The sequence below is a fragment of the Moschus berezovskii genome, chromosome 2 (genome assembly GCF_049115385.1).
Source record: "Moschus berezovskii isolate FMDL1 chromosome 2, NW_MosBer_1.0, whole genome shotgun sequence".
In the NCBI taxonomy this organism is placed as follows: Eukaryota; Metazoa; Chordata; class Mammalia; order Artiodactyla; family Moschidae; genus Moschus; species Moschus berezovskii.
In genome coordinates, this window is record NC_142461.1 from 97405852 (window position 1) to 97428726 (window position 22875).

The window sequence follows — 22875 nt, forward strand, 5'->3', positions numbered from 1 at the left end:
GTGCAGAAGGGAATAGCTACCCACTCCAGTATTCTGGCCTGGAAAATTCCATGAACAGAGGAGTCTGGCAGGCTATGGTCCAATGGCTTACAAACACTTAGACATGCTGAAGTGACTAACAACATGAATAGAATTACAATTAAGTTTTCTGATTAGTATGATTTATTTAAATTTTATTTATTTCTTTTCAGAAGTAATACATTTTGAATCTACATGTGCAACCAAGGAATGGGTTAAAAATCTTAGAATTTGAGATCATTCCCTTAAAGACTGGGATCCTTTTTATTTTTTTATGTAAAAATATTCATGCTTCTGAATACATGATCAATATTTAACTTATAAATCTAATTCATAAAAGAAATCATATTAAACCTCACATTAGTGGAGACATGTGTGTTAGGCTAAGCAAACTTGGATCTTTTGGTGTGAGCATTTAAACTAAAAGGAAAAAAATCAATATGGACAATTACTCATCAAATCTGATGAGAGAAAAAACTTAAAAGCGTGTTGACATCCTTCATTTTTTCTTTATTTTAAATTCATTTATTTACAATAAGTGTTATATATGTTTCTTTTTCAGTTGCTTTCTCTACAATTCATATTTTTTTCTCTCTCTCTGATACACTTTTCACAACACCATGTGTTTCCCGTTAATTCACTAACAGCACCTTCCTTCAGATCTCTGATGTCTAGTTATTCCTTAGTAATAGTAATTGGAATAATATTTGGTTTGCTGTATATTTACAAGCATATTATTTAGCAAATCTAACCGGTGAATTTTGGAATTGACACTGTCATGATGATATCGGTAACAGGAGACTGACTATTGCAAGCTTTGAAAGGATGATGATCCTTTCAACCATTTGACAACCCTTAACTTAGCATATTACTGTTTTTAAACCCAAGTTGAGAGACAAGACTAAAATATTTGTGTAAAATTTTAGGAGGAAAAAAGGCTCATATACATTGAGTCATGTATATATCAGTATTCTATAAAGAACAAATGTTACAAAAGTGGAAGGTATTCTTTGGCTCTAATATAAATCTTTGGCCAAGAAACATACTCCCTTGATGAAAAAGCCTAAAATATTAAATACCATTTCAATCTGCCAAATTCTTAGAATTTTATTCATTATAATGAATTTAGATTCACAACTTGAATTTTCTAATCCTTCCTCTGCAATTCTGCTCAGAAAGCTCTTTGCAATAATCAACCAGAATTACTCAATTTTCCCCCAAGATCTCATTAATTTTTACTTGTCTTTAAGTTATAGAATAATAAAGTCCTGAACTGTTAGAAATAGACTGAATGTGATGAGTTGTGAAGTGAAGTCACTCAGTCTGTCCAACTCTGCAACCCCATGGATTGTAGCCTACTAGGCTCCTCTGTCCATGGGATTTTCCAGGCAAGAGTACTGGAGTAGGTTGCCATTTCCTTCTCGAGGGGATCTTCCAGATCCAGGGATCTAACCCAGGCTTCCTGCATTGCAGGCAGACCTTCTGAACCACCAGGGAAGCCCTAAGAAATAATGCTCAGCTCATGGAAGAAAGATTTGGGGAGCTATGAAAATATTACTTTCTTTTCAATGCATTGAATTTTAAACTTGACACAGTACTTATTTAACTCATTTTTTTCTCTCTATCAAATTTTTAAGTAAATCTTTTCTACCTTTGTGATTTCTCTTTTAAGAAATTATATACCATTATTAGAACTATAATCAATATGTATGATGCTGAAGACAAAAGATACATTTTTCCACAACAGAAATAATAAAACTTGATTTCTCTTCCACTATGGATTATAGTTATCAGTTCCTCTTTCTATACTCATAGCTATCGCTACTTGGAAATGCACGTTCTATGCCACGAATTTCTGTAATCAGAGATCTCATCTTTCAGTCTGATACATTAAAACCATTACTTCAGTGAGAAAAAGACAAAAGATAGCCAGCCATGGTGAGATTATAACATGAATCCTTGGTAAAACATGCTTCTTTATAGTGTAACTTTCCTGGGTAAGAAAAACTGCTACCTAAGCATTCCCTAAAAGCTTTATATTTCAAAATATAAGGAATACAGGTAGAAAACATGAGTTAATAGAGTACTACATGGAGCTGGAAAAAGAAAAACTCACCCTCTTGAGTAAAAAAATTGCACATTCTTTATCCAAACTAATGAAAAAAATGAAAAAGATTTTTAAAAATGACAAAATCAGCTCATAAATTGATAATTTATGACAAAAAGAGGATGTTGATTCTGCACAATGTATTTCACAGATAATAAAAAAACAGTGAAAAGCACTACATGAAAATTAGTGTAAGACAACTAAATGGTGCAAAAGTGAGCACATGTTATGTCTATGCCTTGGTCCATGTCTCTTGCATGTGTACAGAACCTGGATGGAAAGAATTGGATGAAGTTGATGCTGAAGTTGACTCAATGGACATGAGTTTGGGTAGGCTTTGGGAGTTGGTGATGAACAGGGAGGCCTGGAGTTCTGCAGCTCATGGGGTCACAGGAGTTGAACACGACTGAGCGACTGAACGGAACTGATGCTGAGCATGAAGAACAAGCATCTAGTTAAACATAATATTATATTCCATTGCCATTCCAACTTTTCCTTTTTAATATATCCTCTCTTATATATCCATCTTTTAAATTACAGTTGAAAAATTATAATAAGAAGACTAATTAATTTTTAACTTTAGAATGTACATTTTTAAAAAGAAAACCAAGATACTGATTAACAATAAGCTTTAAGTGAATATTTCATTTACTGGCATATTTTGAAATATGTATGCTTTTATATTATTTATAGTAATATTCTTTAATCTTTTTGATATAAACTTTAAAATAATATATAGAATAAGGAATATAGAATATTTTTTCTTTTTTATTTGACTTATACACACTGTTAATCCTTTTAAGGAGTAAATTTATGAGCAAACATAAAAGGCAATTTCTATGTACTTCCATAAGATGCATAAAATTATACTTCTAGTTATATTATGTGTTCCTTGCATAATGTTTCATTATGACTTAACTGAAGCAATATTCTTTTTCAAAATCCTCTTTGAAAGTATAATATATTGATTCTCAAAAAATCCATAGAAAAGTTCAAAAATTTTCTCAAATGTCTGTTTTTAAATTGGTAACAATGCATGTCTCTAGGGAAGGAAATTATCCCAGAGGTAGTGGGGGCAGGAAAATTTTCATTTTGTATCTTTTGCTGACTTTCTAGTTTTGTACTGTGTGCATGCACAGCCTTAAAACTTTAAAAAATAGTAATTAGGCTAACCAATCCTGGAAAAATTCCATTTTCATTGTATAATAACTAAGTAAAATATTTAGTTTTACTAATGAGTCAGGGAAGAAATGGGGGGATTTTATGAGAGGAAATAGAACACAGTGAATTGTAATAGAAGAAGGAGGAAACAGCAAGATGGTAAGAAGCTCGATGTTAAGAGATGATCTCTGAGATAAGTGGTGGTAAAATGATATTTTATAAAGAGATATTTTGTTTGCAATATTCCCCTCCCCCTCAGCCTACACTGTATCAGATAGTCTTTTTCTAATTGTAGATGCTATGACTTTTTCTACTAAGAGGGAAGATGGGGCCTGTTTCAGACTGAAATAGTGCCTTCAATATCTACCTTTCTGCTCTGTTACTTTTAACCTAGTTAGTCTGACCAGTATCAGACACTCAGAAATGGAAGCTTGGTTAACTGAAGCTGAAACTACAATACTTTGGCCACCTCATGCGACAAGTTGACTCAATGGAAAAGAGTCTGATGCTGGGAGGGATTGGGGGTGGGAGGAGATGGGGACGACAGAGAATGAGATGGCTGGATGGCATCACCGACTCGATGGACATGAGTTTGAATGAACTCTGGGAGTTGGTGATGGACAGGGAGGCCTGGCGTGCTGTGATTCATGGGGTCGCAAAGAGTCAGACATGACTGAGCGACTGAACTGAACTGAACTGAGGCCACATAATTAGCTTTTGGACCTAGGCTAAAGTGAGCTTTACTGAAGTATAGTGTATAAATATTGAAGTTGCTGTATTTAGACATTATTCCCCTCAAAGGGAATTGAAATGCTTGTCAAGCAACATATGAAAATCTACTTTATTTAATAAATTTGAGCTACAAATAGTTGACTTGCATAAAATGTTTTTTGGGAAACTATAGAGAATATGGGTTTGTACCACTTGAGCTTGAAAAGAGAAGGAATACCTATATGTAAAATGAGAGAGTGTACTAATTTAGCAACAGTTAGAAATCAAAAGCAACAGCAACAAAATCCAGAGGAAGACTAACTTTGTAAGAAGAAACTTGAGGATTTTGGCCACAAATATATCCCACATACACAAAGATTTTCTATAATAAAGCATGTAAATATCACAAGACTGCATACCATACCTTCAGTAATTCAGGAGACATAATTAAGAGACTCATGAAATCCATAACTAAAATAAATTAAACTTAGGGATTCAATATTAGGTTTAACATTATGGGAGAGGAATATTTGGATTTAATTCTGTTAGATATAGCTTAGTGTTTTTGGAAAACAGAGGCTACGTGCAAATAACTTCAGCCAAACACCAACACAGACCTGAAAGAGGAAAACAAAAACAAAAGCAGATCAATGTGTATATAATCTTTTCCCAAAACACAGTTTACCTAGGTAAACACCTTGATGAGTAACTTTCTATTCATGTAGAGAGATCAGATACCTAGAGTCTAAGAAATGAACTTTTAATTTAGGATGATCTTCACATCTTTTACTTTTCTCAAATTGCTCTTTTTTAACTTTTCTCAAAATACTCTTTTTTAACTTTTATACTTTTTATCACAGTTTAGTTGATTAACAATGTTGTGCTAGTTTCAGGTGTACAGCAAAGTGACTCAGTTATATACATACATGTATCCACTCTTTTCAAATTCTTTTAAGTAGATTTTATTCCCCTCCCTCTTTATTTTATTTTTTTTATTCCCCTCCCTCTTTATAAAATGAATTAACCATAGTGCAACTACTTCAAATAGAAAAAATTGATTGCTTACCAAGTAAACAAAACTAGTGAAGAAAGTTATCATTTTAATTAACCCTGAAAATTAACTAGTAGTAAGGAAGCATAGTTAAACCATATCCATAATTGGAACCATAGCCTTTTGTATTTGCTGTCTATAATGGGTGGTCCAATTGTCATTCCCCTATTTCACTTTCTACAAATTTGCAGAGTCAAGCAATCAGGTCTCAGAGTACATTTGGGTTTAAGATCACCAGCATGTACTAACTCTGTCAATTTTGGCAAGTTCTCCCAATGTATTTTGAGTCTTTATTATATTTTTTTTTCTTGGCAATTGCACTAATTTTAACTAATACAGAAGTTGTCTGGTATTTAAGTCCTTTACATATTTTTCATTTTAGAACAATTTTAGATTTACAGGAGAACTGTGAAGATACTAAAAAGTTCTCATATTTAACATGGAGAGAAAATTTTCCTTTCCAATTGAATATTCAGGCCAGGAAGTGTTTAATAAGTATCTTTGACTGAGTCTACATTTCCATGGTAGATTACCTTGTACTAGATGGTTTTGTAGATCCAATTTACAGTGATTTATGCCCATTGCACCTTCAACAGGGGACTATCATTTCTAGCTACTCTGTCACCGGAAGAATCATGTAGACTCTTTGCAGCAAATTGGTTTCAGTATAATCTACAGATCATTTTGATTGTGCTCAACACATACAGAGTCAGCCTGAATCTTAAACCTCTATTTACCTTTTTTTTTTTGACCTAAATCTACTTATTGTCACTTTTGTGTCAGGAAAGACTAATGGAAATTCTAGGAATTGAAAGAAAATGGTATTCTAATTAAAAGTGATTTGAGAATGAAGGAACTATGTTAAGTAAGACACTTTGGAACAGATGCAATTGAATCTTTGAAAAAGATTTTTGTGCTTGATATTTGGTATTTGAACTTTGGGGCAAACTGTATTCCCTAAAGATTTTAATGCAATAATATTTTATTTATAACTTAATATTATGAAAGTAGATTTAATTAGGTGAATAATATTTGTGGCATAGAATAATAATTTATTTTGTGAAATGTTAGAAATTTATTTCTAGTGAATAAAAATTCTGGACAGACTTAATATGGATAAATCATTTAAAACAAGTCCACATAATGTGCAAATCAAAGTAGAGATAACCAGAAGTACAGCCTAGAATAGCATAAATGCTAGATAAAGAAAAAGAAAAACTCTTCAAAATGAGTAAATTTTTTCACTAACTGAAGCATTAAGGTAGTCTCCCAGTAGATATAAGTTGAGCTGAGTTTTGGACCTAGAGGATGAAGAGTACTGGCTGCCAGAATAAGGACTCTGGAGGCTGATTTTTGTAAATTTGAACCTAGTAGTGATGTGATCGATATGATGCTTTAGGAGACACACAGGATAAGTTGAGAAGTCAGTAACAATTCCTGTAGGCAATGCAATTCCAAGAGGACATTATCTGAATATGCATCCCCCCTCATTTTTTCAGTAATAGGATGATGATGCTAGCATATGTAGGTAAGTGCCAAAGATATAAGACCTTCTGTCATGGAGAGCTTCAAATAAGAAATAATGGTTCCATATCCCACACAAATCTCAAATTCTTTGATGGATAATGATGTACATTAAAAATCACTTAAAACTTATTTTTAAAAATTTAAATCCACACATAAATACATTTCCCTGGCTTTAATGACATTGGATTTTTTTACAAATAAATATAAAAAGCAAATTGAAGAAGGATTAGTCACCTGACTTATATGACTATATTAACATTTGAAAATATTTATTTCTTATAGATTTAGTACTTAGTCTGGCATATTAACCACAAATAATATATTTCAACAATACTCAGTGGTATATTTCATATTGGGTTTTAAATATATGCCATAAATAACATTTATCAACCTATATAAATACTAATGTTATTTTTATTCTAATGAAACAATGACATGTTAATTTGAATAAATATTTTACAACAAAATATACTAATGTGGTTAGCAAAAAGTAACACACTTCTAAGGTTTAGAAACAAGTTTTGGAAACTCTGTACCATGATTTTAACATTAAAAGAAAAATAACGTTAACATTGGGGCATCTTAACATTAAAGAAGAAAAAGAGACTGTTGTTTATTTTAGTATAGCACAAATGACCACAGAATATGCTAAGCTACATACTATTAAAAAGATTAAACTTGTCAGCTATGAGAGGTTTTGAGACTGAAAGAAATACCCAAATAATGCATTTTCTCACACTTCATTATGAAATAACAGTGTTTCAAGAAAGACTGATGCAATGGCAAAAAGATGTGAAAAATCAGTTGTATGATGAATTGCCATTAAGCACATTTTTATTACAATCACATGAGAATTTCATGTGTCAATATGAAGTTTTACCACTCACATATGTTGTCTCCAAAAAGTGAAAAGTATTAAAATGGTATTTTTAAAAATATTGGTAATGGTCACCAATATTTATATCTGCCAATATTTATGACTTATGGACAACATATTTGATTTTCCAAATGTCACTCCTTAAACAAACTGTTAGAGCACCAGCTGTGGCCCAGAGAAGTCATAAAAAAGTAAAAACTGATATTTTAACCATTTATCTACATATCTTAGAAACAGAGATTCTGACATCAATATCACAAATCACAAATGTGTTATTAATAAAAGTAAGAGTAGAGGTGGAAACAATGGAAACAGTGACAGACTTTATTTTTGTTGGCTCCAAAATCACTGCAGGTAGTGACTGCAGCCACGAAATTAAAAGACGTTTGCTCCTTGGAAGAAAAGCTATGACAAAACTAGACAGCATATTAAAAAGCAGAGACATTACTTTGCCAACGAAGGTCTGTATAATCAAAGCTTTGGTTTCTCCAGTAAGTCATGTATGGATGTGAGAGTTGGACCATAAAGAAAGCTAAACACTTAAGAATTGATGCTTTTGAACTGTGATGTTGGAGAAGACTCTTGAGAGTCCCTTGCATAGCAAGGAAATCAAACCAGTCAATCCTAAAGGGAATCAGTCCTGAATATTCATTGGAAGGACTGATGCTGAAGCTGAAACTCCAAAACTTTGGATATCTGATGCAAAGAACTGACTCATTGGAAAAGATTCTGATGCTGAGAAAGATTGAAAGTGGGAGGAGAAGAGGACGACAGAGAATAAGATGGTTGGATGGCATCACCAACTCCATGAACATGAGTGTGAGTAAGCTCTGGGAGTTGGTGATGGATAGGGAAGCCTGGCGTACTGCAGTCCATGGGGTCTCAAAGAGTCAAACACAACTGAGTGACTGAACCATGCTGATAAGCAATAGATTAATTCATAAATGTTAAAATAGCATAAGAATGCCTCTGAACATCTTTCTTACACAAAAGATAGAACCAAAGGAATTGTTTTAAAAAGTCATTTCACTGTATGATAAGTGTATAATATATTCTGATATTTTAATGCAAAATTAAAGATCAAAATTAGGGAATTTTGATCTGATGTGACATCTTTAAGATATTTTTAAAAATATGAATCTAAAATTGCAAAATGATGTAATCAATATTAGAAAAGGTCATTAATGGCAACCCACTCCAGTATTCTTGCTTGGAAAATCCCATGGACAGAGAAGCTTGGTAAGCTACAGTTCATGGGGTCGTAAAGAGTCGGACAGGACTGAAGTGATTTAGTAGTAGTAGTAGTAGTGTAATTATATTATGGTTTTAATTTGCATCCCCCAAATAATTAATGACCAGAGATCAAATTGCCAACATCCACTGGATCATGGAGAAAGCAAGAGAGTTCCAGAAAAACATCTATTTCTGCTTCATTGACTATGCCAAAGCCTTTGACTGTGTGGATCACAATAAACTGTGGAACATTCTGAAAGAGATGGGAATCCCAGACCACCCAACCTGCCTCTTGAGAAACCTGTATGCAGGTCAGGAAGCAATAGTCAGAACTGGACATGGAACAACAGACTAGTTCCAAATAGGAAAAGGTGTACGTCAAGGTTGTATATTGTCACCCTGCTTATTTAACTTATATGCAGAGTATATCATGAGGAAAGCTGGGCTGGAAGAAGCACAAGCTGGAATCAAGATTGCCGGGAGAAATATCAATAACCTCAGATATGCAGATGACACTACCCTTATGGCAGAAAGTGAAGAGGAACTCAAAAGCCTCTTGAGGAAAGTGAAAGAGGAGAGTGAAAAGGTTGGCTTGAAGCTCAACATTCAGAAAACAAAGATCATGGCATCTGGTCCCATCACTTCATGGGAAATAGATGGAAAAACAGTGGAAACAGTGTCAGACTTTATTTTTTTGGGCTCCAAAATCACTGCAGATGCTGATTGCAGCCATGAAATTAAAAGACGCTTGCTCCTTGGAAGGAAAGTTATGACCAACCTTGATAGTATATTAAAAAGCAGAGACATTACTTTGCCAACCAAGGTCCGTCTAATCAAGGCAATGGTTTTTCCCGTGGTCATGTATGGGTGTGAGAGTTGGACTGTGAAGAAAGCTGATCACTGAAGAATTGATACTTTTGAACTGTGGTGCTGGAGAAAACTCTTGAGAGTCCCTTGTACTGCAAGGAGATCCAAGCAGTCCATTCTAAAGGAGGTCAATCCTGGGTGTTCATTGGAAGGACTGATGCTAAAGCTGAAACTCCAATACTTTGGCTACCTCATGCGACGAGTTGACTCACTGGAAAAGACTCTGATGCTGGGAAAGGTTGGGTGCAGGAGGAGAAGGGGACGACAGAGAAAGAGATGGCTGGATGGCATCACCGACTCTGTTGACATGAGTTTGAGTGAACTCCGGGAGTTGGTGATGGACAGGGAGGCCTGGCGTGCTGTGATTCATGGGGTTGCAAAGAGTCAGACACGACTGAGCAGCTGAACTGAACTGAATAATTAATGATGCTGAGCATCTTTTCATGTGTATATTTGCCATAAACGTATCTTTGGTGCGTTACTTTTTTCTTTAAGCAATTTATTTAAACATCTATACAACATCCTGCTGAGAATTTTATTTGAATTGTGTTGACCATAAAAATAACTGAAAAATATCAACCTCTTAGCAAATATTGATTTTTATTTGACCACAGGTTTGCTAGTGCTATTTACTCCACTAAGTTCTATAGATGATTAGCCATAGGTAAAAATTAAAAATATTTGCTATAAAATTAGTGATATGTTTCTGAAAAATCATTTACACCTGATGTGCCAGGTGTCTGGCCATTCTTCTTGCTTTACTTTTATGAATGGAATGTGTCCTCCTCCTCTTAAATAGATAGCCCCAAATTAAGACGATTAAGTGCTTATAATGCCATATTCAAAATTTTAGGTTGCTTATTATTTTTTTTTAGAGGGCTCCAAGATTCATCAGGGGCTCTGAAAACAGTAATAGAAATTCAGTTCAGTTCAGTTCTGTCGCTCAGTTGTGTCCAATTCTTTGCTACCCCATGAATCACAGCACGCCGGCCTCCCTGTCCATCACAAACTCCTGGAGTTCACTCAGACTAACCTCCACCGAGTCTATGATGCCATCTCAGCCATCTCATACTCTGTCATCCCCTTCTCCTCCTGCCCCTAATCCCTCCCAGAATCAGTCTTTTCTAGTAAGTCAACACTTCCCATGAGGTGGCCAAAGTATTGGAGTTTCAGCTTTAGCATCAGTCCTTCCAATGAACACCCAGGACTGATCTCCTTTAGGATGAACTGGTTGGATCTCCTTGCAGTCCAAGGGACTCTCAAGAGTATTCTCCAACACCACAGTTCAAAAGCATCAATACTTTGGTGATCAGTTTCTTCACAGTCCAACTCTCACATCCATATGTGACCACTGGGAAAACCATAGGCTTGATTAGACAGACCTTTGTTGGCAAAGTAATGTCTCTGCTTTTTAATATACTATCAAGGTTGGTTATAACTTTCCTTCCAAGGAGTAAGCATCTTTTAATTTCATGGCTGCAATCACCATCTGCAGTGATTTAGGAGCCCCCAAAAATAAAGTCTGACACTGTTTCCACTATTTCCCCATCTCTTTGCCATGAAGTGATGGGACCAGATGCCAAGATCTTTGTTTTCTGAATGTTGAGCTTTAAGCGAACTTTTTCACTCTCTTCAAGAGGCTCTTTAGTTCTTCTTCACTTTCTGCCATAGGGGTGGTGCCATCTGCATATATGAGGTTATTGATATTTCTTCTGGCAATCTTGGTTCAAACTTGTGCTTCTTCCAGCCCAGTGTTCCTCATGATGTACTCTGCGTATAAATTAAATATGCAAGGTGACAATATACAGCCTTGACATACTCCTTTTTCTATTTGGAACCTGTCTGTTGTTCCATGTCCAGTTCTAACTCTTGCTTCCTGACCTGCATACAGGTTTCTCAAGAGGCAGGTCAGGTGGTCTGGTATACCCATCTCTTTCAGAATTTTCCAGTTTATTGTAATCCACACAGTCAAAGGCTTTGACATAGTCAATAAAGCAGAAATAGATGTTTTTCTGAAACTCTCTTGCTTTCTCCGTGATCCAGCGGATGTTGGCAATTTGATCTCTGGTGCCTCTGCCTTTTCTAAAACCTGCTTGAACATCTGGAAGTTCACAGTTCACGTATTGCTGAAGCCTGGCTTGGAGAATTTTGAGCATGACTTTACTAGCGTGTGAGATGAGTACAATTCTGCGGTAGTTTGAGCATTCTTTGGCATTGCCTTTCTTTGGGCTTGGAATGAAGACTCACCTTTTCCAGTCCTGTGGCCACTGCTGAGTTTTCCAAATTTGCTGGCATATTGAGTGCAGCACTCTCACAGCATTATCTTTCAGGATTTGAAATAGCTCAACTGGAATTCCATCACCTCCACTAGCTTTGTTCGTAGTGATGCTTTCTAAGGTCCACTTGACTTCACATTCCAAGATGTCTGGCTCTAGGAGAGTGATCACACCATCATGATTATCTTGGTTGTGAAGATCTTTTTTGCACAGTTCTTCTGTGTATTCTTGCCACCTCTTCTTAATATCTTCTGCTTCTGTTAGGTCCATACCATTTCTGTCCTTTGTCGAGCCCATCTTTGCATGAAATATTCCCTTGGTATCTCTAATTTTCATGAAGAGATCGCTTGTCTTTCCTATTCTGTTCTTTTCCTCTATTTCTTTGCATTGTTCGCTGAGGAAGTCTTTATCTCTCCTTGATATTCTTTGGAACTCTGCATTCAGATGCTTATATCTTTCCTTTTCTCCTTTGCTTTTTGCTTCTCTTCTTTTCACAGCTATTTGTAAGGCCTCCCCAGACAGACATTTCGCTTTTTTGCATTTCTTTTCCGTGGGGATGGTCTTGATCCCTGTCTCCTGTACAATGTCACGAACCTCCGTCCGTAGTTCATCAGGCACTCTATCTATCAGATCTCGTCCCTTAAATCTCTTTCTCACTTCCACTGTATAATCATAAGGGATTTGATTTAGGTCATATCAGAATGGTCTATTGTTTTTCCCTACTTTCTTCAATTTCAGTCTGAATTTGGCAATAAAGAATTCATGATCTGAGCCACAGTCAGCTCCCGGTCTTGTTTTTGCTAACTGTATAGTGCTTCTCCATCTTTGGCTGCAAAGAATATAATCAATCTGATTTCGGTGTTGACCATCTGGTGATGTCCATGTGTAGAGTCTTCTCTTGTGTTGTTGAAAGAGGGTGTTTGCTATAACCAGTGTGTTCTCTTGGCAAAACTCTGTTAGCCTTTGCCCTGCTTCATTCCGTACTTCAAGGCCAAATTTGCCTGTTTCTCCAGGTTTTTCTTGACTTCCTAATCTTGCATTCCAGTGAAAAGGACATATTTTCCGGGTGTTAGTTCTAAATGGTCTTTTTTAAGAAATTCAGGTTTTCATTATTTGTTTTTTCAGTTTTCAAATGGGAAGGAATTATTTAGCTGAAATATAAAATTCAGAATCTGAACAAGCAGTTATGAATATTTCTGTGTACATTAGTACATACCTGTTAATAGTAATTTTTAAACCACATAAAGGGAACAATTATCAAAACAAAAGTATATGATAAATAGCAAAACTGTCCTTTTTATGGTTTGCAATTTATCAAAACAAAAGGAGACACCTCCTTTGTTTTTTTTAATGTAGATATGGTAAGATTTAATAAGAATTAGTTCAGTATGGATGCTACTGAATACAGAGAAGGCAATGCAACCCACTCCAGTACTCTTGCCTGGAAAATCCCATAGACAGAAGACCCTGGTGGGCTTCAGAACATGGGGTAGCTAAGAGTCAGACACGACGGAGCGACTTCACTTTCACTTTTCATTTTCATGCATTGGAGAAGGAAATGGCAACCCATTCCAGTGTTCTTGCCTGGAGAATCCCAGGGACAGGGGAGCCTGGTGTGCTTCCGTCTATGGGGTCGCACAGAGTCAGGCACAACTGAAGTGACTTAGCATCAGCAGCAGCAGCAGCTACTGAGTCCAAGCTCACTCTGCTCCCCACATTATAGGCCAATAAATTTGGGAGACAAAGTGTTGAGGCAAGGAATATAACTTTATTTGGACTGAGAAGATGGCAGAGTGACATCTCAAAATAACCATCTAGTTGGGGTCTGATGCCAGACTTTTTACGGGTTAGAGATGGGGGAAGTTGAGGAAACATAGTAAAAAGACCATTGAATTCTTGCAAATATTTCCTAGAATAGTAAACCTCAGATAGGGGTATGTGTTAGTTTCAGATCCTTACAGTCACTTCACAGGTGATGGGAAATAGAACATCTATCATACTAAGTCAACAATGATGCCAGTGCTATCAGCAATTCTGGCTCCCCCAAATGTAAATATCTGAGTCACGCCATTTAGCAGATGAGGGGTGCCATTTCTCATACAAAGAAATCAAGAATGTCACAGTCTTTCACAGGTGGGCAAGTTAAGGTTCATTTCAGTTCAGTTCAGTCACTCAGTCATGTCCAACTCTTTGCAACCCCATGAATCACAGCACGCCAGACCTCCCTGTCCATCACCAACTCCCAAAGTCCACTCAAACTCATGTCCATCGAGTCGGTGATGCCATCCAGCCATCTCATTTTCTGTTGTCTTATCTCCTTGTAATTTAATCAAAGGCACTTTAGCTTAAGGATCAGGCAGAGGTGGGGACAGGGGCTCCCTGTGGCAGGCCATTATGTATGACTTTCTTGGTAGTTCAACTGGTAAAGAATCCACCTGCAATGCAGGAGACCCTGATTTGATTTCTGGGTTAGGGTTAGATGGGATAGACTTCCTAGTGCAGTATTATTGGGTTTCCCTAATGGCTCAGACAATAAAGAATCTGCCTGCAATGCGGGAGACCTGGGTTCTATCCCTGGATTGGGAAGATCCCTTGGAGGAGGGCATGGCAACCCACTCCAGAATTCTTGCCTGGAGAATCCGCATGGATAGAGGAGCCTGGCGGGCTGCAGTCCATGGGGTTGCAAAGAGTCAGACATGACTAAGTGACTAAGCACAGCACGTATTATAACAAAAGCAGCAAAATAAGGGTTAAATTCACAGAAGCACATCCAGTATGGAGTCAAAATTAAGCCTTCCTTGCTACATGGATTTTGTGAGATCTAATAACTGTTCCTCACATTATAAGTCTTATTCATGAAAGGTATCTTCTCTTGTATTTATTTGCTTATAAAGTAAGTTGTATCCTTCCACAGAATTTCCAGTATAAATGCCAATTAAGAGATCTAAAATATTGCTGTGAGTTGTTGAATCTTGAAAATTGGCTTGATTTAAAAATTACTTTTATGTCACAATCTCATTTTGATCAACTTCCTAGAAGTACCTGCCATCTCAAACAATTGCAAAGGAGGTGATGAAACAATGATTTATGTAACTTAGAAAACAATTCCTTAGCAAGAGAGTCTCTCCAAAGGCATCTATTTTAGGAACATGGAAGATAAGTGATGATTTTGCCCTCCCAGCATCTAAAAGACAAATCTATATGATCTTGTAGTCTCATTTCCACATCACCTTGGAAAGTTGAGTAGAAAGCTGCACAATAAAGGAAGAGAGGATTCTAATGTTCAAGCTCGAGTCTCCCCATTCTGACAAGCCACGCTACTAGTCTAAGAGCTTCTACTTTTACATACTCTTATAGATGCTTTCTGTTCTTCCTCTTGGAATCTGTGCTACAGTTTGGTGGAAGCTCATTCAGACCATGAGGAGGGTCTAAGCTGCGGTATAATAAATGTTTGAGCATTACAGAGCTGGAGCCTATTATACAGAGTGAAGTAAGCCAGAAAGAAAAATACCAATACAGTATACTAATGCATATATATGGAATTTAGATGGTAACGATAACCCTGTATATGAGACAGCAAAAGAGACACAGATGTATAGAACAGTCTTTTGGACTCTGTGGGAGAGGACGAGGGTGGGGTGATTTGGGAGAATGGCATTGAAACATGTATATTATCATATGTGAAATGAATCGCCAGTCCAGGTTCAATGCATAATACAGGATGCTCGGGGCTGGTGTACTGGGATGAACCAGAGGGATGGGATCGGGAGGGAAGTGGGAGGGGGTTGAAGATGGGGAACACATGTACACTCGGGGCAGGTTCATGTCAATGTATGGCAAAACCAATACAATAATGTAAAGTAATTAGCCTCCAATTAAAATAAATAAATTTAAAAAACATACATATTTAATATGTAAAAGATTTTATTTATTTATTTAAGTTTTTTAATTATTTTAATTGAAGAATAATCACTTTACAATATTATGATGATTTTAACCATACATCTGTATGCCCAGATTGGAAAAGAAGTGAAAATTTCACAGTTTGCTGATGACATGATTCTCTAGATAGAAAACCCTAAAATTACCACCAGAAAATTACTAGAGCTAATCAATGAATATAGGAAAGTTTCAGCATATAAAATTAATACACAGAAATTCCTTGCATTCCCATACACCAACAATGAAAAATCAGAAAGAGAAATTAAAGGAACAATCCCATTCACCAGTGCAATTAAAGAATAAAATACTTAAGAATAAATCTACCTAAAGAAACAAAAGACCTGTATATAGAAAACTATAAAACACTCATGAAAGAAATCAAAGATGACACAAATAGATGGAGAAACATGCCATGTTTATGGATTGGAAGAATCGATGTGTGAAAATGAGTATACTAACTAAAGCAATCTATAAATTCAACACAATCCATCCCTCTCAAACTACCAACAGTATTTTTCATAGAACTAGAACAAATAATTTCACAATTTTCACAAAAAAAATGTCGAATAGCCAAAGCAATCTTGAGAAAGAAGAATGGAACTGGAGGAATCAACCTCCCTGACTTCAGACTATACTACAAAGCTACAATCATCTAGACAGCATAGTACTGCACAAAGACAGAATTATAGATCAATGGAACAAAATAGAAAGTTCAGAGATAAATCCATGCACCTATGGACAACTTAGGTGCATGGATTTATCACACCTTGGACTTCCCTTGTAGCTCAGTCGGTAAAAGAATCTGCCTGCAGTGAAGGAGACCCAGGTTCGAACCCTGGGTTGGGAAGATTCCCTGGAGAAGGAAATGGCAACCCACTCCAGTATTCTTGCCTGGAAAATTTCATGGAAAGAGCAGCCTGGTGGGCTGCATTCCATGGGGTCGCAAAGAGTCGGGCACTACTGAGCGACTAACACTTACTTACTTATGGACACCTTATCTTTGACAATGAAAGCAAAAATATACAATGGAGAAAAGATAGTCTCTTCAACAAGTGGTGCTGGAAAAACTGGTCAACTGCATGTAAAAGAATGAAACTAGAACACTTTATAACACCTTACACAAAAAATATGCAAAAGATTTTATTGTGTCACTCTAAGTAAAAAAGTAAAGCTGAAAAATTTGATAAAATTTTACAAAGTTTTTATGTGAGCAGTAGATTTATTTGATTACTGTAGATTCAAGAGACTATATATAATGAAAGGAACCAAATATTAATAATTTGAAAGGAATTTTGGAGGAAAGAATAAGGTTGTTACTTGTCAAGTACAAATTGGCACTTGCCATGGGCACTTATCATCTATGTCTATAAGGATTAAATCATGAACTACTGCAGCTACTGACCTTCAGCACCCCCTGAAAGGAGCTTAGGGTAGAGATCAGAAGTGAGCCATTCTGTACTAGGGAAAAACTGTCAGGATAGGTCTTCAGATAGTTAGGTAGTTTCAGGAGCTGATATTATGTGACTGATTCTTGTATTTCCTCACAGCTAGAAAGACTAAAATCCTTCATGAAAAACAATGACAACAGTGACAACTGTTCCTCAAGACTAGCAAAAGCTTCATGAGACTAGCAGAAACCTTCTGGAAAAATATGTGCTTAATTGAATGTATTCCCCCCTCCCCAAACTCATAAATACTGACCTTCCCACCTGCTTCTTTGGAGCAGTTTCTCAGAGCTATCTGAAGTGCTGTCTCCCAGGCTATAGTCCTCATTTTGCCTCAAATAATTCTTAGCTTGCAACTTTCACACTCTTCATTTTTTAAAATGACTTCCTGTAATGGTACACTCACTGTTAACATTAGAAATAAAAAGTTAAATCCTGAATTCCAGAGTCAGTTGAACTACTTTTTCCAATCTACTATTTTTATTATTTTATTTATCAAATCACTTTTCTTTACAGTGTTAGTATTTTCTCATTCAATGGAAAAGCTCTAGAAATTATTATTTGGTCTTATCCACACTATTTGCTTAGGCTTCCTGTTCTTGGGCTTAAATGTTTTCACAGTGATACTTTAAAATTTCTAAATAGTTCAAACAAGAGCAAGTACAGGGGAAAAAAAGGGTCCAACTGAATGTAGCAAAGCCTCTAGAAAGAAAGAAAAATAAAAATTAGGGAATTTAGCAACTGTTAAAATTGTAGGTAAAAAAAAACCAAAAACTGATACTTTTATTGTACTGCATGAATACTTCTTACTGGGAGAAAATAAATAAATGGTGTATTCTAATTCATAGGTTAAAATACTCTATTAGTATTTTCTGTGAATTTTGCATCATAATAGACTGTAACTTAGTGTGAAATAAATACCCTCAAAATAAATACAATTATAAATGCATGTGCTTCACTGAGCTGCTGAACTTTTCTCACTAAGAGAAGTAGAAATACCACTTAAAAGATGGAAATCCAGTGGCTTTCATTCTTACAATAAGGCTTTTTATGATGTCTCAGAATGATTTACAAATCAAAACAAACCAAGAGCATAGAGCTTCAAATGAGGCTCTCAAATTTAAGATTATTTGAAATTCAGACCGTGGAGAAGAGGAGTACTTCAAACTCCCAGAGAATTGGACGTACCACATACAAATGTATTCAGTGTTTTTATTCTTAATCCCTAAAGATAATAGACACTGTGGTTTTCAGAAAAGCACAGGATGGGAATAGCGTATTATTAACATGCACTGCAACTAAACATGTTAAGAAACTCTCACAGGGCTGTCTCTCTTTTTGATTCTCTTTGTTACAAATATATAAACTACTCCCTGTAGCTGGGTTGCATATTCAACAGACGCATGTGAAATATCTTAATTTTCACTCTTTCCACTAAAGTCAGGAATCTTTATTGTTCTTTAAAACAATCAGCACTAATCTTAGCTTCTTTTTTTAAAATTTAATTGAAATATACAATTAAAGTATTTAATTTGCAATGTGTTAGATTCTGGTGTATAGCAAATAAATTTGGATATATCTATTAATATCTATCTATAATCACAGCACGCCAGGCCTCCCTGTCCATCACCAACTCCCGGAGTTTACTCAAACTCATGTCCATCAAGTCAGTGATGCCATCCAGCCATCTCATTCTCTGTTGTCCCCTTCTTCTCCTGCCCGCAATCCCTCCCAGCATCAGAGTCTTTTCCAGTGAGTCAAGTCGTCGCATGAGGTGGCCAAAGTATTGCAGTTTCAGCTTTAGCATTAGTCCTTCCAATGAACACCCAGGATTGATCTCCTCTAGAATGGACTGGTTGGATCTTCTTGCAGTCCAAGGGACTCTCAAGAGTCTTCTCCAGCACCACAGTTCAAAAGCATCAATTCTTTGGCGATCAGCTTTCTTCACAGTCCAACTCTCACATCCATACATGACCACGGGAAAAACCATAGCCTTGACTAGACAGACCTTGGTTGGCAAAGTAATGTCTCTGCTTTTTAATATGCTATCTAGGTTGGTCATAACTTTCCTTCCAAGGAGTAAGCGTCTAGAGTCAGACATGACTGAGCGACTGAACTGAACTGAACTGATAGATTAATATATGTATTTTTTCTATTCTTTTTGTTTGTAGGTTAGTGTAAGATATTAAATATAGTCACTGTGTTATAAAGTAGGACCTTTTGGCTGTCTATTGTATGTATGTGTGTGTATATATATATATATATATATATATGGTCTTTTATATCTATCCAAGTCCTAAGTTATCCTTCTCCCCATTTTTCCCCTTTGGTAACTGTAAACTTGTTTTCTATGTCCCCAAGTCTGTTTCTGTTTTATAAATAAGTCTATTTGTATCATATTTTAGATTCCACATAAAAGCAATGTCATGTATTTTTCTTTCTCTGTCTGATTTACTTCACTTGGTATGACAATCTCTAGGTCTATCCATGTTGCTGCCAATGGCATTATTTCATTCTTTTTTAATGGCTGAGTAATATTCCATAGCATGTATCTGTACCACATCTTCTTTATCCACCTAATGATCGACATTTAGATTGCTTCTGTGTCTTGGCTATTGTGAGAAGTGCTATGAACATTGAGGTACATGTTAGCTTTTCAAATTGGAGTTTTCTCCAGATATATGCCTAGGGATGGGAGTACTAGATCACATGGTAACTCTATGTTTAATATTTTTTAAGGAACCTCCAAAATGCTTTCCATAATTGCTACACCAGTTTGCATTCCCACCAACAGTGTAGAAGGGTTCTCTTTATTGCCACACCTCCAGCATTTGTTTGTGGAGTTTTTGTTTTGTTTTTCTCCTTTTAAGTCTTTAATTAGAAAACTCAACAAAAATATATATTTTACATAATGCATACATGCTTAATATCTGCAGGTAAGATAAATAACAGAAGGCAAAAGCAGATATACTGTATTGCTTCTCTTTGGCAAGTCACCAGTATTATCCTCTGCAGAAACATAGGATATGTGTATAAAATAAACAAAAAACAAATCCCCACCACAGTCTTAATTGTCCCTTAGTACAAACAACAAAATATTTAGCAATAATACAGTAGATGGATTTTTCAAATTGACTAAAATTTATAGTACTTTATTTATACCACAGGGGTTAAAGTAGGGGAAAAAAAAAGACACACCTTTTTCCTGGTTATATCCTATTTTTAATTTAATAATGTCACATTCAAACTTTACCTCTCAGATGCCACTCCTAACAAAAACAAAATCCTTCCCTAGACAGAAGCTGTGTTTTACTTGCAGGTCAGTTCTCTGACCACCCCCCCAGCCAAATATACATTTTGTATGAAGCAGTTCAGCTTTCTTAAGTTAGTATTTACCAGCTAACTCAGTGTTACAGAATAATAAAAATTACTTCCACTTTACAGCAAAGATATATATTGCGGCTCTACTGAAGCAACATATACATGCTGAAACTAAGAATTAGAAAAGCAAAAGGGTCCATTCAACACATAGCAGCTTATATCTAAATATATACATGTATGTATATGTTTTCACAGTTAAATTTTAGAAAAAAAATTTTTATATGTTCAGAAATATTTCTAAGGTCTATAAATAATATTTTAAAAGCTCAACTGATCAAAATGAAATACAAGAATGTACCAAATTAAATAAATCTCCTAAACCTTGAAGTCAGTAAAGTTTGAGGTTTGTGTAAAGTGTATTCAGTCCCTAATACTAGGGAAGGCAGCGTCCTCTAAACATGGTAGGAGAGAAACTCTAAAATTTTGGAAGGAACCAGCAGCTCCTGGACTTCTTGGGTGGGCATCACTCTCCGGATTGACATGAGACATAAATGTTGAAGGCTAGGGACTTGCCTTGGAGTTGCCCAAAAATACACACTTCCATCATGTGTCCCAGCAGCTAAAACACTGCCATCAGTAGAAAAGGCACAGCAAAGACCATTGCTCAAAGGTGCAACTTGCACAGGATAATCCTCATCAATTCTCCGGAACCTCACCATTTTATCATCAGCAAGGCTTGCAATGTGCAGTCCATCATGACTAAACGATACAGATCGTACCCATCGGTTATTTGCTCCTCCAGCAAATATTGGAGTGGGTGGGGGAAACAGGTGCCCAAATTCCATCAGAATGGCTTCAGTGTGTGGATCCCAGATATACACTCGAGTATCATAAGATGCCGTAGCCAACAATGCTCCATCAGGAGAAAAGTCACAAGCTACAACATCATGGTGATGTCCTTCTAGTTTTCGTATCATGGTGTACTTATCCATATTCCAAAGGAAAACTGCTTTACTGGCTCCCACTGAACACAGCATAGAAGAGTCAGGAGAGAATGCACAGCTATACACCCAGTTCTGATGGCCCCGCAATACTTTCATCATGTTTCCATCATCTTTCAGGTCCCACACCCTCAGAGTTTTGTCTCTTGAAGCTGACACCAGGATCAAGCTCCCATCTGGAGCAAAAGTTAAATTTCTAACCACTTCAGTATGATCTACCAAGTTAAGGAGGAGTTTTCCTATATATACATCCCATATTTTGATACGTCCATTGTTTAACCCTGTGGCAAGGAGTAGCTGATCTTGTCCAAATCTGAATCGATGCCATTCTATATATACACAGCGACTCTGTTTCTCTGGAACTGACGATCCAAAAGCAAGACTCCAGACTATATCGCCACAGTCTATAATATATGTTCACGGGGCTTATTTTTCTGACCACCATCACTGTTTTGTCTTGATAATCTTAAACTACTTGAATTGGTGATGTTCTTGGTGCCATGCAAGAGAAAGTTCTTAAGGCACTGGGACCATGGAACAAGTTTTACTGTGCGATGTCCTTGTGACCAGGCAAAGTACGAACCATCTGGGGCAAAAGCAACAGTCCAATTTTCACGACCACATTTCTTGTCAAAAGGGGCTGCTGGAGCTAAAAGTTCACCTATAGTACGTGATCTCACGATCTCTTTCTCGTTGACCCTCGGGGGAAAGCTGGCCATCTATGGGATACCGTCTGATTCCGGGGGCGCGATGCGGACGCAACGACAGAGAAGCTAAAGGCGAGCGCCGAGGGGCGTGACGCGGGCAGGGTCCCTCCCGGTCCTGGGGACAGAGGGGAGGGGCGGGACGGTCGCGGAGGCTCCTGCCGACTGCCCCGGGAAAGCTCTGGGAGGCCTCTGACCGAACTACGGAGTCAAACACAGACAATAGGTGCTGGTCCCTTCCTCCCGCTACGAAGGATGACACTTCCCTCCACGCTGCCGAGAGCAAACGAGACACTGGAGTGTTTGTGGACTTTTTAATGATGGCCCTTTTGACTGGTGTGAGGTGATACTCACTTATAGTTTTGATTTGCATTTCTCTGAAAATTAGAAATGTTGAGCATCTTTTCATGTGCCTATTGGACATCTGTATACCTTCTTGAACACTAACCATGGTTTTTGACATCTTCATCAATCTTTTCAATATTTTTTTCTGTTGTTGCTTGCCTGAAAAAAAATATATAAATACATCTCAGTTTGGTGATTTTTTGAACATTCAAATCATTGATTGCTACAAAGAGACTTGGTGGATATGTGTAGTGGCCTGAGGTGTAGGAAAAGTTTCTGCTGTCCACAT

The 22875-nt window shown here is 36.6% G+C and overlaps 1 pseudogene; it reads right to left on the reverse strand.

Annotated features, from left to right (window-relative positions):
* Nucleotides 1-20825: 20825 nt before the first annotated feature.
* On the reverse strand, nucleotides 20826-22482 carry LOC129537841 (WD repeat and SOCS box-containing protein 1 pseudogene; annotated as a pseudogene).
* Between the last annotated feature and the right edge of the window lie 393 nt (nucleotides 22483-22875).